The sequence below is a fragment of the Cyprinus carpio genome, chromosome B8, assembly GCF_018340385.1.
Source record: "Cyprinus carpio isolate SPL01 chromosome B8, ASM1834038v1, whole genome shotgun sequence".
Classification (NCBI taxonomy): Eukaryota; Metazoa; Chordata; class Actinopteri; order Cypriniformes; family Cyprinidae; genus Cyprinus; species Cyprinus carpio.
The window spans coordinates 2,116,792-2,132,370 of record NC_056604.1 but is presented as its reverse complement, the minus strand read 5'-3'; the positions used below and the strand labels follow the sequence as shown (position 1 = coordinate 2,132,370).

General features: G+C 41.4%; 1 long non-coding RNA gene across 1 annotated transcript; it reads right to left on the bottom strand.

Annotated features, from left to right (window-relative positions):
* Positions 1-924: 924 nt before the first annotated feature.
* LOC109067292 lies at positions 925-1,785 on the bottom strand. The gene is made up of 3 exons (XR_006155350.1): positions 1,687-1,785; positions 1,402-1,466; positions 925-985 (listed from the first exon to the last, which is right to left on the bottom strand). It is a non-coding gene; the product is annotated as an uncharacterized LOC109067292 (long non-coding RNA).
* Positions 1,786-15,579: the final 13,794 nt, after the last annotated feature.

Sequence of the window (15,579 nt, the reverse complement as noted above, 5' to 3'; positions counted from 1 at the left end):
TATATACCGGGAACTACCAGCCCCAAGACAGGGGGCACACAGGTTTTGTTACCGAAAAATGGGTGAGCAGAGAGACATAGGCCTGGCAGTACAAAAGATGAAGCAGCTTTATTCAAATACAAAATTTAAAATCATCAATACATTACCATCAAGGGCTAAATATTCACGTGTCAACAAAAGAAAAGAAAAATAAACACTTTACAACACTTCAATAAATAAAAAATGAATACAACATAATACAAATACACAAGAAAGCTTAAGGGAGGGAGATGGCCTGCTGTGACCCTCAATTCACACACACACACACACACACACACACACACACACACAACACGCTTAATACCCACACACACACCCACTCTGGTGAGGTAAGGTCACACAATAGGCAACAGCACTCAACGTGAATCCCGTTAAAACAGCAGCTAAACCCCTCCTCTATACACTTTCCTTAGGACAGAAATAAAAAAAAATAAAAATAAAAAGAGAGAACAAAAAAAAAAAGGGAAACAGTCAGTTCACAAAAAAATAAGCGAGGCCACGATCGCCTGCACACTCACAGGGCAAGCGAGAAAACAGCCACGCTCTTACTTTCACTCTTCGGCGAGGAATCGTCCAGGCTCGCTACAAAAGAAAAAAAAAAGTTCACTCCAACAAAAAGACGACCGGAATAAGCCCAGGCAAGGCAGCAGTGCGTTACGTCAACAGACGCGCATCTCGTCTCATAATATAGAGGTGAAACCCTTGATCCTGTCACTCAATCTGTCGAACATGAGACAGAAAAATTACTAATAAAACAACAACAAAAAAAAAAAGGGCAAACCATACGAATGGCTCTCATACATACCGGAAGATGTTCATAACGCGGTACTATGCACAGTCGCTAACAATAACATGCAGTAGTTTGTTCATCTGTGACTGTGTGTGTGTGTGGATGGAATCACACTGAAGGCAGGTGGATGGTTACTCAAATCTTGCTTTACTGTGCCTGGGACAAACAACCAAAAGCTGGTTAGTGTAGGCTACATCAACGCATCAACGTTGCTCAGAAATCAGCAGCGAGAGATGTGAGGCTCTGCTGGTAATACATTTTTACAAAGTGATCGTGAACATATAGTGGAATAAAATTCAAAATAAAACATACATTAAAGAAAAAATATAAATCATTGTCTCTATTCTCATTTCTCATCACTTCACATAAATACAGAGAAACTATAACCTTAAGTAACCATCATTTTGCATATTTTTGCATAAATGAAATACAGAAAAAGAAGAACTCAGGCATAAAATGGCGCAGTTACTCAGTTCAGCACGTGCGAGCATATAGCACGTGTTAATGCTAACACTCAATTCGGCTAATATATTTTTACACAGAACATGACAAATGTGAATATAAAACCATACCTGGGACAAACAACCAAAAGCTGGTTAGTGTAGGCTACATCAACGCATCAACGTTGCTCAGAAATCTTAAATGAAATCAACAGAGATTCGGAGTTCACAAGCAGGTTAACACATACACACACTCATCACATTTAATCATCGCAAATAAACACATTTGACTCGACTGACAGAACCAGGAACTGACAGGCAAATTAAGTAAACTTGTGTGTAGTATTAAAGTCCAGCCTTGCACTTGAAAAGAATCTAAACTCGGTTTATGACACAGTGCTTATTGATGCGACTTACCAGCAGCGAGAGATGTGAGGCTCTGCTGGTAATGACGTAACTCCGCCCACAATAATCACGCACACTAATGCGAGTGACTCAACAGCCAGCCAATGTCGAGTTTTTCCCCCAATTAATGCATGAATTTAACAACATTATTTAAACTCCGTTACATACACCCCCCTAAATTCTGCTAAATTGGGCTAGAACCAGCATTTGTAACAACTAAATATACAGTAGAGATTGAAGAAAAAAAAACAAAAAAAAGGTGTGTGTAAAAGAGCTTTACAATACAGTATGTCAGATAAGTAATCTCTTCCCCAGGAAGTGTGTAAAGAATGGAATGGTACCAGGTTCCACACTTAACACAGACTATAGGAGGTGCAGTCTACACGATCCTAGTGGTTAACAATGTATCTCTGCTCTTCAAGTATCTTTTGATGCAAATAAATTCCTCAGACTCTTTCTCAGAGAAGAAAAAGACACTTCAAAGTCATTCTCTTAACATCGTGGTCGACTCGTAGATATGAATCATCATTTAGACTCAGTAATTTTAAACAAAAATGTTCCTTAACAACTCCACTACAAAGTTAGTTCCTTGGAAAATAACTTGTGCATCACTGTGTGAATCACTTTCCACAATTTTCTGACTATCAATTTCACAAATAAGTCTGTTAGGAGGCTTAACTGATCTCCCTACTCGTGTAGTGATGTGGCCTGTATATGTACTTGTAGGCTGTTTGCAAATGACAGGGGCAAGTCTCTCATCAGGCTCTTGCAAACGACTGGGGTACTCATTTAGCTTGGTTGAAGGTGAACTGGCTGTACTCTCAGCATGTTCAGGAATATGCTCTGGTTCTCTACTGTACTGATCACTTCCAGAGTACGCAGGAGTCATCTCATCAAGAATGTCTGAAACACCACCACAAGTGGCAACCTGCATTTCGTCACTGTCATGTGTCCCATCCATCTGCAATAACCATTCAGATGTCTTTGAAACAGGATCAGGACCATCCATCAGAGCGGAATCGAGAGCACTGCCACGGGGTAGCACCAGTGGAATCTGATCGAACTGATTCTTCCTCACCATCATCCCAGGATAAGAAATTCACTGGAAGCAACAAATTTCTGTGCACCACTTTTCTCTTTGCCAGTCTGAACATCCCTAATCCTGTACACATTGACCTCTGGTTTCACTGACTGAACCTCATACAAAAACAGAGTCCCCACTTGTCCGCAACTTTCCTTTTGCCTTTCTCTCCACGGTTAGCCAGCAAAACTCTATCTCCCACTGCTAAGGGTGAACCTCTGACCTTCCGATTGTAAAGAATGACATGGCGGTTTCTGCTCTTTGAGACTGTGTTTCCGGGCAATTTCTGCTGCTGCGCTCAGATCTCTTCTCAGTGCAGTGACAAACTCATGGTAGCTGACCACCCTCTCATCATCAAGGGACATGCTGAAACATGATGTCGATTGGCAGCCTTGGGATACGCCCAAACATAAGATAAAAAGGGGCGAACCCGGTTGTTTCATGCACAGTACAATTGTAACTGAAGGTTAATGTTCTTAGAAGCTGTGGCCACCTCGCCTTGGATTTCACTGGGAGAGCTCTTATCATATTACCCAAGGTCCTATTGAAACATTCTGCCAGACCGTTACCCATAGGGTGGTATGGTGTGGTGTGCGATTTTTTTACACCAGCCATCTCAAGCAAGTTCTTAATGATTTTGCTTTCAAAATTTGCACCCTGGTCCGAATGTATTCTCTTTGGAAATCCATAAATGCAAAAGAGGTCATTCCAAAGGCGATGGGCAACTTGCTTAGCTGACTGGTTGTGACAGGGGAAGGCGTGTGCCATCTTAGAAAAATGATCCGTCACTACTAGGACATCAACGACCTTCCCTGAAGTCTGTTCAGCACTCCAGAAGTCGATGCATACTAGTTCCATAGGCTCAGATGTGCGAATACGTTCAAGGGGTGCACAAGCATTTGGCTCTGGAGTTTTTCCGACAACACACCTCTTGCAGTTTTTCACATAAAGCTTGATGTCTTTACTCATTCCTGGCCAAAAGAATCTTTCAGCTGCGAGAGAGAGAGTTCTTGCACTACCCTGATGTCCAGCTGAGTCATGAACACCTTGGAGAACGTCATGCTTTAGAGAATCTGGTACAACGTATTGAAAGAGTTTTCTTATTCATCAGTCGATCTTTCTTTACTCTGTACAGCACATGATTACGAATCTTTAGCTTCTTCCCCAGTGCTTCAAAAGGCTTGTCACTGAGCTAGGTAACTTGCTTTCTCACTCTTTGAAGGACGTTTATGTCTCAGAACATAGTTGATGACTATACTGACTATGTTGTCCTGCTCTTGGAGATTTGCTAGTCTGGAAAACGGGATTGCAACAGATGGATCTTCATCAGGGAGCTGGAGTGACGTAGGACTTGTCACGGGTGATGGGCTAACTCCGCCATCGCAGTGAGCACCCAGAAAAAAGCAGAAACTTCTGCAGCATCAATGGATCCAGGACATGAGTCATTCACGTCATCCTGCAGCTCGTTCTCAGTTCCATCGTCACTGGTAGTCTGCACATTCTGACAGTTGTTAGTGACACGGAAGGCATCTTGCACGGTCCCAGTAACAACACCATTTACCTCATCCAAGAGAGAAACGTACGGTTCTTTCAACAGACGATGGCTGACACAAGACTTCACAAAGGGCTCTCTGCTCAAGGCATCTGCAACAACGTTCTTCGTGCCTGGCACAAACTTCAGGTCAAAGTCGTATGCTGCAAGCTTCGCCACCCCATCGCTGTTCACACGCATCCAATCTGGGTTTAGTTAGAATATAGGTCAAAGGATTATTATCAGACCATGCAGTGAAATGTCTCCCTTTTAGCCAGTGGCTAAACTTGTCACAAACGGCCCACTTTAAAGCCAGAAATTCGAGTCTATGTGCTGGGTAGTTCATCTGAGACTTTGAGAGTGTTTTGCTGGCAAAAGCAACTGGACATGCAATTTTCTCTCCCGGGGGCACCTGAGATAACACAGCTCCTATGCCATCAAATGAAGCATCAACAGAGAGAATAAAGGCATGACTGAAATCTGGGTGTGCTAGAGTCACACTGTGCAGTAAGTCTTGCTTTAGAGTCTCAAAAGCAGTACGACACTCACTAGTCCAATCCTCGGGTGAAAGCTTCACGACACTGAGTGGCTTCTTTATCCGACCACACTTCCTCTGAGCTCTTTTCTGTGACCGATCTGATAGGAGACTGAAAAGAGTTTTGCCTTAGCAGAACAGTCTATAATGAAATGCTGATAATATAAAACCATACCCAGGAAAGATCTGATCTTCTTTTGAGAAGGGGTTATGCCATCCGCTTCCATGAGGTCGGTAGTCTGGATGTCACTGATCACCTTCACCTTTTCTGGGTCGGTCTGGACACCATTCCCGGTGACAACGTGTCCCAAGAACCTGACAGATCTCCTGAGGAACATGCACTTCTTTGGCGCTAGCTTTAAGTTGTGCTTAGATAGGCGTGAGAAAACCAGTTCCAGTCGGTCAAGGGCTACTTGCTCACTTGGAGCAAAAACCATCAGATCATCCAAGTAGCAGAGTTTTCATCCCCGAAAATGGACATCATCATCCTCATAAAGGTTGCTGGACTGTTGGTCAAACCCTGAGGTAGACGATTGTACTCATGAAGGCCGAAAGGAGAGGAAAAAGCAGTGTACTTCTTATGCGCTTCAAACAAGGGAACATTATAAAAGCCAGAAGTCAAGTTCATGGTCGAAAAGAAAACGTTGCCCCCCAAAGCTGCGAGTGCATCAGCTTGATGTGGGAGTGGGTGAGCGTCCTTCACTGTCTTTGCATCAGCCATCTAAAATCTGTACAAATACGAAGGTCACCATTCTTTTTTCCACACCAAAAACTAGCGGAGATGCATATTCGCTCTGAGACTTCCTTATAATGCCTTTAACTTCCATCTCATTCAAGGCAGTGCGCAGCTTATCATAGTGGCTGGGGGCTACACGTCAATAAGGGAGTCGAAATGGCTTCTCGTCCACCAAGTGGATTTTGTGGACAAAGTCAGTGGCTTCCCCACAATCCATTTTTTCCATGTGAAAGGTTGACTCATACTTCTCTATGAGATTCAGAAGTCTATCCTTCCACTCTTCTGACACTTCACATCATCCAGATCCAAATCCTGCAGTCCTAATTTATCCAGCACGTTTTCTCCTTCCATAACTGGTCCGCACATGACTTACAGGACTTGCGGCACACTGAACGTTACTCTTCAGGGACTCAGGTGTAGACAACTCCTCTACGGCTATACAGGTGAAAACATCCACGATCTTTGCGTTTTTCTTAAGAATAATACTTTGTCAGTAGGGTTCATTATCTTGAATGGCACCCATCTGCTGCCCCACATAGGAGTGATGACTCTCCCTATGATCACGTTCCTTGGACGGCATTTACAGAGGGTTGGCTCAACAATGACTGTGCTCCCCACAGAAACAGCGGTTGACTCCCGGAAGCTGAGCCCAAGCGAGATGTTCATGATGCGGTTCTAGAGTAATTTTCTCCTTCAACTTAGCTGTCCCCACTCTATCAGGCATGTTTTTTCACCCTTCCATCGTTCCACATTCGAAAGTAGAGACAGGAATTGATGACATTCAACATCCTCTGAGTTAACTGGGCGGGACACAAGTCTCCAGTAATCCGTCTGTCTCTTTCATTTTTTGAATCAGCCACTTGATAGCATTGCTGCCACAGGATCAAATCGTCGGTTTGGCCTGGAACTACTAAAACTGGAACAAACCATCTTGCAGGCATAAACTGAGAGCTCAAGCTCATACATCAATTTTGGGGTAACACGCTGTCCGCCACAACCAATTATGACAACATCACTGGCAAGGAACTTTTGTAAATTGGGCTTGTGCTGTAACAAGAGACGTTCAGCAGCTTCACTCATTGTACATGCCATGGAGCCACTGTCAACCATAGCTTTCAGTTGAAGGTCACCCCATACTATTGCTGGTGTGTAAAACAGACTATCAATTCGCTGTACTCTGTGCGTGTTCTGAAAAATTATAGTTTTCCCTGCAGGCTCAACAGAACTAGAAAGACTATAAACTGAGGTTGGGTCATTCATACAACACTGGTTTGGAGGAATAAACTCACGATCTACACGGTCCTCCCTTGAGTGCAGATCTTCTAGTTTTCCCAGCCCTTGAGAAGACAGAGATTTCAATCTCTCAGGACAGACAAAGCGGGAATGGTCAGGAGAGTGACACTTGGAAGCACAACTTTTTTTCAAGACAATGCGTGAGGCCAGAATGATCAGGGCTCGAACAGACAGTGCATGGCAGGTCATTGAGGCCTTTTACTCTAGGTAGATTTACTTTGGGCTTCACACGTGAACTTGGTTCTTTGCTGGCAGACTCTTTTAACAAAGACTTTTTTCCAACAAACTCATGACTCGCTCCAATGCAGACGCTTCCAGAGACCTGGACTGCTGGACATCAGAAGAAACTGGAAGTGCTGCAGACGACAGTTCCATTTCAGTTCTGTTCACAGGAATTTTAGTGGGTGCTGCATTCCTTACTGCAGATACAAGACTGGAATCTGAGTGATATTCATTCAAAATATCTTGAACTTCCCTCACAGACCATGTGCCAATCGTTTTAGATCGAAAGGTGATGGCAAGCTCTCTACCACGGGCAGTGTCTGATGAACATGCGGGTTACCTCTGTTCCTGGACAATCCAGCACTTTACCCTGTTCTTCAAGCGTTCAGCAGCAATGTCAACTGCACGATTTAGCCTGATCCAGTACCCGAATGCATCCTCATCTGGTCTGGGTAAGGTGTGTGTAAAAGTCAGCCAGTGGAAGAGGAGAGCAAGGAGCAGCTTCAAAGTGTTTTCCTAAGAACACTAAAGATTGCATCAGGGTTATGCACAAATGTCAATGTCACAGTTTCTTATGCCAAACTTGACCACATCCCTTGCTTTGGCCTCTTAGATGGGCCATAATCTCCTCCGCTTGATGCTCTTTTTCTCAAAAATTATTTGCGTTTTACATAGTCTCTCATGATATCTATCCATTCATCTAAGTCAACAGCATCAGAAACTTCTCCCCTGAAGTTAGGAGTTTCTCTCACATTTCTAGATAAGGACAACTGGCTTTGTATCAGGTCCAGCATTTGCGACGCTGTTTCATCTGCCATCACATTTTTGGAGGAATTATCAACTGAATGTGCGTCAACTTTATGTGCTGGGCTTATTCTGGTGACTATGCTGTCAGCAATTTGCTGACCGACCTGGCTGATTAGATCAGTCATTTCAGTGATTACATTTGGCGGCTGTGCATTAGGGTATGGATAGACGAAAACACACCCTTTTGTTCTCTTGAAGCATCCGATGCAAAAACTTGTGAATGGACCCTCACAAACTAATGGATCAGAATCTGAAGTGTTACTGTCTATGATTACATGAGCTTCACTATGTACATCAGGCCCACTCAACTGTAAAGACTTTGGCACTTTCAATAAACCCCATCCTCTACCTTTACTTCCACAGACTGGAGTGTGATAATTATCAAAACCACTCATAATGAATATCAGTACTTGTAAAAAAAATGAATACAATAAATTAAAAACCTAAAATGTGCTGTTGTCCGTATAGCAAATTGTCCTTTGTAAATATTGCAAATTGCTTAAGTGCAGTCACTATACCAAAAAAAAAAAAAAAACACACCGTTCCTGAGCAAGATTGTGTCCACCTGACTCCAGCGAAAACTTTAAAATGAACCCTCAGCTGCTTCAAATACCATCTTGATTGAAGAAACAATTGTCACGGCACCAATGTGACAGTGTGTGTGTGTGGATGGAATCACACTGGGGGCAGGTGGATGGTTACTCAAATCTTGCTTTACTGGGCCTGGGACAGACAAAACTGGGACAAACACGACCAAAATCTGGTTAGTGTAGGCTACATCAACGCATCAATGTTGCTCAGAAATTAGCAGCGAGAGATGTGAGGCTCTGCTGGTAATACATTTTTACAAAGTGATCGTGAACATATAGTGGAATAAAATTCAAAATAAAACATACATTAAAGAAAAAATATAAATCATTGTCTCTATTCTCATTTCTCATCACTCCACCATAAATACAGAGAAACTATAACCTTAAGTAACCATCATTTTGCATAATTTTGCATAAATGAAATACAGAAAAAGAAGAACTCAGGCATAAAATGGCGCAGTTACTCAGTTCAGCACGTGCGAGCATATAGCACGTGTTAATGCTAACACTCAATTCGGCTAATATATTTTTACACAGAACATGACAAATGTGAATATAAAACATACCTGGGACAAACAACCAAAAGCTGGTTAGTGTAGGCTACATCAACGCATCAACGTTGCTCAGAAATCTTAAATGAAATCAACAGAAATTCGGAGTTCACAAGCAGGTTAACACATACACACACACTCATCACATTTAATCATCGCAAATAAACACATTTGACTCGACTGACAGAACCAGGAACTGACAGGCAAATTAAGTAAACTTGTGTGTAGTATTAAAGTCCAGCCTTGCACTTGAAAAGAATCTAAACTCGGTTTATGACACAGCGCTTATTGATGCGACTTACCAGCAGCGAGAGATGTGAGGCTCTGCTGGTAATGACGTAACTCCGCCCACAATAATCACGCACACTAATGCGAGTGACTCAACAGCCAGCCAATGTCGAGTTTCCCCCAATTAATGCATGAATTTAACAACATTATTTAAAACTCCGTTACACATTGACGAGCTCAAAGCCAGGGGCAGCCTACACAGCAGCAGAACGCAGAGGGCGGCCCTCCAGATACTCTCCCATTCATAAATGCCAACTTCCGTAGAGGGCGGTACGGGTGACAACGCATCCCAAGTGACAAAAACTTCCTCTTTTTATATCGTGACAGCAGACTGCTGATAGGCTCAACGTTTTTCACATGACACTGGCCAATAATCAACACAGGTAACACTTCACCCTGCTACACTAATATAAGTGTTGAGGTGATAAAGACATGTTTTGCACCCAAATTACAATGTGTCTTATGTCTTTACCAAGCATTGTGCTCATACTGATTAATCAGTCATGTGTGCATTTTGTTGTTGAGCAGTATCAGTCGGTGCCTGTAGTGGACATGGGTGTACACTGTCTACAAAATTCTAATGATGCTTGCTATGTGTGTCTGACCGTGGACAGTATTGCAGATTACTATCCATTACCTGCATATAATCAGTTCTGTCTACACTTGATTGCCATGCAACATTCTGTGTGTTACAGATAGTGCCATACATACGGTACTACCACAGCTAGATGGAAAGAAACTGGAAATGTTGGTGGATGAGTTGGTGTTTCAGTTAGGTGTGGAGGGTCCAAAGCATTTACAGTTTGTTAAGGAAGAAGATATTGCACATCTGCTCTCACCTATTCAGTGCAGAAAAATTCTCCATTTCTTCAAAAAGATTTTCATTATACTGTAGATGCATTTTTATTTGATTTGCCATATTTGAAAATATTTGTATCTCTTTTTGATGATCAACTTTTTCAAATATTTTGTCATATCTTAACATTATTAAATGTATTTTTTGTTCTGTGTATTCTTTTTTTTTATCTGTATGCTGACTCAAGTCTTGAATCAGCCACCACTTCACCTGAATACATCCACTCAATTAAACTGCTGTAAAAATGTATCAGATAAATATTTTTTTTTTTTTTCATTTTTTTTGCATAAATCTATTTATCAACCTCAGTCCTGATCAAAACTACCAAATGTTTTTAAAAAATCCAAGATGTTAACTCTTTAATTGCCAAGTTCATAAATGATGTCACTGATTTGGGAAAAAAAAAACACACAAAATTACATATTTTCAATATAAAAAGTAATTGTGGCTGGATTTTTATTTATTTTTTTACTTTTTATCACATTCTTGGGCATGTCAAAGATTAGTAACAACATTGGCTTTGATGCATTTTTAGTTTTTGTGCAGCATTAGATTTTATTTTTTTTCTCCCTCATTTATTGTTCGTGGCTGTTTTTGCCCTGTTGACTTCCATTATAACGACATTTTTTTATTGCAAAGCCATGACACCATAAAATCATGCATTCTTGATGGTTGATGGTTTTCCCTGTTGGGAAGAGGTAAAATTTGTTGTTTTTTACAGTTGATCACTAGGTGGGACCATTAACCCTTTTAGATAGGCCTGTGCAAAAAAGGTTTAGTTTCTGGCTTGTATATGAAGCTATATGGAGTATAACAACAAATTATAGTGTTTGTGTGTGTGAGAGATTCTTGATTGTTGGTGGTTTTCCCTGTTGGGAAGAGGTAAAATTTGTTATTTTCACAGTTGATCACTAGGTGGGACCATTAACCCTTTAGATAGGCCTGTGCAAAAAAAGGCTTAGATTCTGGCTTGTATATGGAGTTTATATGGAATATAACAGCAAATTATAGTGTTTTTGTGTGCGAGAGAGATTCTTGATTGTTGGTGGTTTTCCCTGTTGGGAAGAGGTAAAATTTGTTGTTTTTACAGTTGATCACTAGGTAGGACCATTAACCCTTTAGATAGGCCTGTGCAAAAAAAGCTTAGTTTCTGACTTGCATATGGAGCTATATGGAGTATAACAGCATATTATATTGTGTATGTGTGTTTGAGAGTGAGAGAGACCTTTGCGCACTTACCTTGATGTATTTGAGAAAATCAAAATGTACACCTCAGCTCTCAGAACTACATTGAGTAAACAAAAGTGTATTTATGCACCTGCTGCCTTTTAATGGTGGTGACAAGTATCGACTAAACAAAAAGCAAAGTACGTGGATTTAAACACTTGCATGCCATCCTGCTGGTCATTTGATGGTGAGAAGAGCAGCAAGCAACACGAGAAAGGGCTCGACTTTGTACCAAAGTTTTAGAAATTATTATGCAGCTTGACCCCTCCGGTGAGCTTCAGTTTATTTGAAGTTGGTATTGCATTTTGGTTCATAATAAATTATGCTCATAAATCTGATGCAAAGTAGATTTCTTTTTACAGAAAAAATCAAAATGTGTATCATTGAAGGATTTTAAGGTTTTTAAACTGGCTTTACCATCAAGAAAAGACAAGCATTTTACACATAGGCCATCCTTACTTTTCATCATGAAAAGGCAGCAGGTGCATAAAACACACTTCTTTTATATTGTTTTACTCCATGTAGTTCTGAGAGCTGAGGTGCATATTTTGTTTTTTTCAGATACATCAAGGTAAGTGCACAAAGGTCTCTCTCACACTCTCCCTTTCTCTCTCTCTCCATAACACACACACACACACACACACACACACACACACACACACACACACACACTATAATTTGTTGTTATACTCCATATAACTCCATATACAAGCCAGAAACTAAGCCTTTTTTTTTTGCACAGGCCTATCTAAAGGGTTAATGGTCCCACCTAGTGATCAACTGTAAAAATAACAAATTTTACCTCTTCCCAAAAGGGAAAACCACAAACCTCGCTGGAGGGGAATGTTAAAATGCAGTGTGATGACTTAAAATCACAGTATGAAGTTCAAACAGTATTATGGGGTGTGGGTTTGAGTCTCGGTCCGGCAATACCACGACTGAGGTGTCCTTGAGCAAGACACTGAACCCCCAACTGCTCCCCGGACACCGCAGCATAAATGATACCGACTGCTCCGGGTGTGTGTTCACGGTGTGTGTGTGTGTGTGTGTGTGTTCACTGCTGTGTGTGTGTGTGTGTGTGTGTGTGCACTTTGGATGGGTTAAAATGCAGAGCACCAATTCTGAGTAAGGGTCACCATACTTGGCTGTTTGTCACGTCACTTTTTTAGTATATGGGAACACAATTCAATCTGTTTATATTGCATTGTTTTGATAAATGATAAAATTAAGTATTTCCTTGAAAATGTGTTTTTCCCCCTCTGTTGATGTATGATGATAAAAAGGAATAGTCTGTTTAAAGATTCACAATAGTATACTAATATAAGTGTTGAGATGATAAAACTAAACTTAACTAACCACCCTTTACACAAACATATGTCTTTACCAAGCATTTAGCTAAACTTAACTAACCACCCTTTACACAAACATTGTTAAAGGAGATAAAAGTCCAGTGCCAATGAAGATACAATTTTTTTAAAAAATGTTTATAAACATTTACAATTGATGAATAGTTTCCACTTTAGATTGGGTACTGCAAAAACATGAACAAATTATTAATTAATTATTTAAGATGTGCAAATAGTAGAAGTCTACACAAACAAATACCAAATATATGACCTTTACAGACTCTGATAACAAATCCATCAACATATTAACAATAATAATAAATCAATCACATAAAAAATAAAACAAAAGTCTCGGAACAATGGTTAAAGAGAAATAACCCCACAAGTCGTGGCCTAATGGTTAGAGAGTCGGACTCCCAATCGAAGGGTTGTGAGTTCGAGTCTCGGGCCGGCAGGAATTGTGGGTGGGGAGAGTGAATGTACAGCGCTCTCTCCACCTTCAATACCATGACTTAGGTGCCCTTGAGCAAGGCACTGAACCCCCAACTGCTCCCCGGGTGAGGCGAAACTGGTGATACCCACTGCCCCGGGTGTGTGTTCACAGTGTGTGTGTGTGTGTCCCGCTGTGTGTGCTTTGGATGGGTTAAATGCAGAGCACGAATTCTGAGTATGGGTCACCATACTTGGCTGAATGTCACGTCACTTTCACTTTTTTTTTGCACTTTCATACAAGTTGCCTTTTAACTTTTTAACTTCCCTTATGAAAATTAACCTTGGTTTACTACAAATAGAACCAAAGAACCACCATTATTATAGATTAACCATGGTAACAACAAATTCACTGTTTGCTACACTTAACATAGTTTAACCATGGTATTTGTAGTATAACAGTTATACAAATGGTAATCTCTACGCAAAAAGGTTACTACTGTTTTACCATAGTAAAACCATGATTCATTTTTGTTATTATGTAATCTCAAGCTAAAATAATATTATTTCAAATAACAGCTGTGAACACTGGGGAATCACAAATTACTGATACACACTAATTATTAAACAAATGCAATTCTTGTCAGGGTTTTGCACTGACACTCTGTTTGTCTCGTGTTTTGTTCTTGTGTCTATAGGTGCGTTCGACTTGAAGCACGTCTACAGACGGTGATCGGCGAGAGCAGCCGCTTGCAGTTAGGGGCGGAGCTGAGAACAAACGTCAGGCAGGACACTTTCTGGGCGTTTGCATACTTTTTCACAATACTTTATACTTTGCATACTTTATCACAGATGAAGTGAATAAAATGCAGTATTTGTCAAATACACAGACTCAGTCATGTGGCATCGGCGCCATCTCAAATTGGACAAAAATTTCTAAACCTTATGCACTGCTTCAAGTCAGATTGCGATTGGTTTGTGCAGCGCTACATGAAGTCGAACGCACCTTATGTCTTCCAGCACATGGTCTAGTTGATTGTTTTCTTGGCCATGTGCTTCTTTAGCCCCTCCTGCTTGTTTCCTTTTTACCACACCCTCTTGTTAGCCTTGTTGGTCTAATAGTGCTCACCTGTCTCTTGTGTGTTTTCCACCCTGATTATAGTGCCCCTTGCCCTATTGTCTTTGCTGGCCTCACTGTTACTGTGTTGTCACTGTGTTTGTTGCTGTCTGTGGATGTGGCTGAGTATGTGTTTTCCTGTCTCCCTGCCTATTTGGTCTTGTGTCCTTGTCTTGTCTAGTCCTTTGTGTGGGAAGTCGTGGCCTAGTGGTTTGAGAGTTTGACTCCTAACCGTAAGGTTGTGGGTTCAAGTCTCGGGCCGGCAATACCACGACTGAGGTGTCCTTGAGCAAGGCACCGAACCCCCAACTGCTCTCCGGGTGCCGCAGCATAAATGATACCCACTGCTCCGGGTGTGTGTTCACGGTGTGTGTGTGCACTTTAGATGGGTTAAATACAGAGCACGAATTCTGAGTATGGGTCACCATACTTGTCACTTACTTTGTAGTTCCATGTTTTTGACTTGCTCCTTGTTTTAGCAATCTGTTTGTTCTTGCCTTATTTATTGATTCTTCTATTTTGTTATGGTTTTGTATTTTGTTTGTTATTCTTTTAAGTTAGTGTGCTGGTTAAATTGGTAATTATTTTGTTACTTTTTATCAGTTCTTTGTGTTATTTATCCCCTTGTCTTGGGAGTCATGTGTTCCTGTGGAGCCCTGTTTTCTCTTGTGCTGTTAGAGTTCCTGTCCACTGGCTCCCTTGCCTGACATCTGGGGTGCTTCAGAGTTAATGGGTCAAGTATCTGAGCTCTGCTCTTTGGTGCCTTGCTCTGGTCTCTCCTCCAGCCTGGTCCTGCCGCCCCCTCTGCTACTATAGTATTCTGCCAGTTGGTGTCTGAGGCTGTTCCAGTGGCCTTCCCTAGCTGTCTCTATTTAATGTGTTCCTGTTGTGGTATCACCTGAGCACCTCACAACCCTTTTGTATCAGTCTGTTTTGTCAAACCCTTGTTACTCACACTGCAATTGGGTCCTCCTTCCAGATCCTTGACAATTCTGATAATGATTCTTTGATTTCAAAGGACAGAATGCTCAAGCATACCTCGTTCATCTCATCACACATGTTGTCCATTAGTCGAAAAAGGTGTCGGAGACGCCGTCTCCTTGCAGCAGATCTTCATTTCTGCATACAATGCAAGTTCTCAGCTGGTAAAAGTAAACCCATATATACAGTACATGCACATGAAGGAACGCTTAATCCTTCATTAGATATACATCACAAAAACTGGCCAATCAGGTTGTGAATGTATCACTGTGCCTTTAGGTTCGCTGTCAAAAATGCCAGTGTGAATGCTAACCG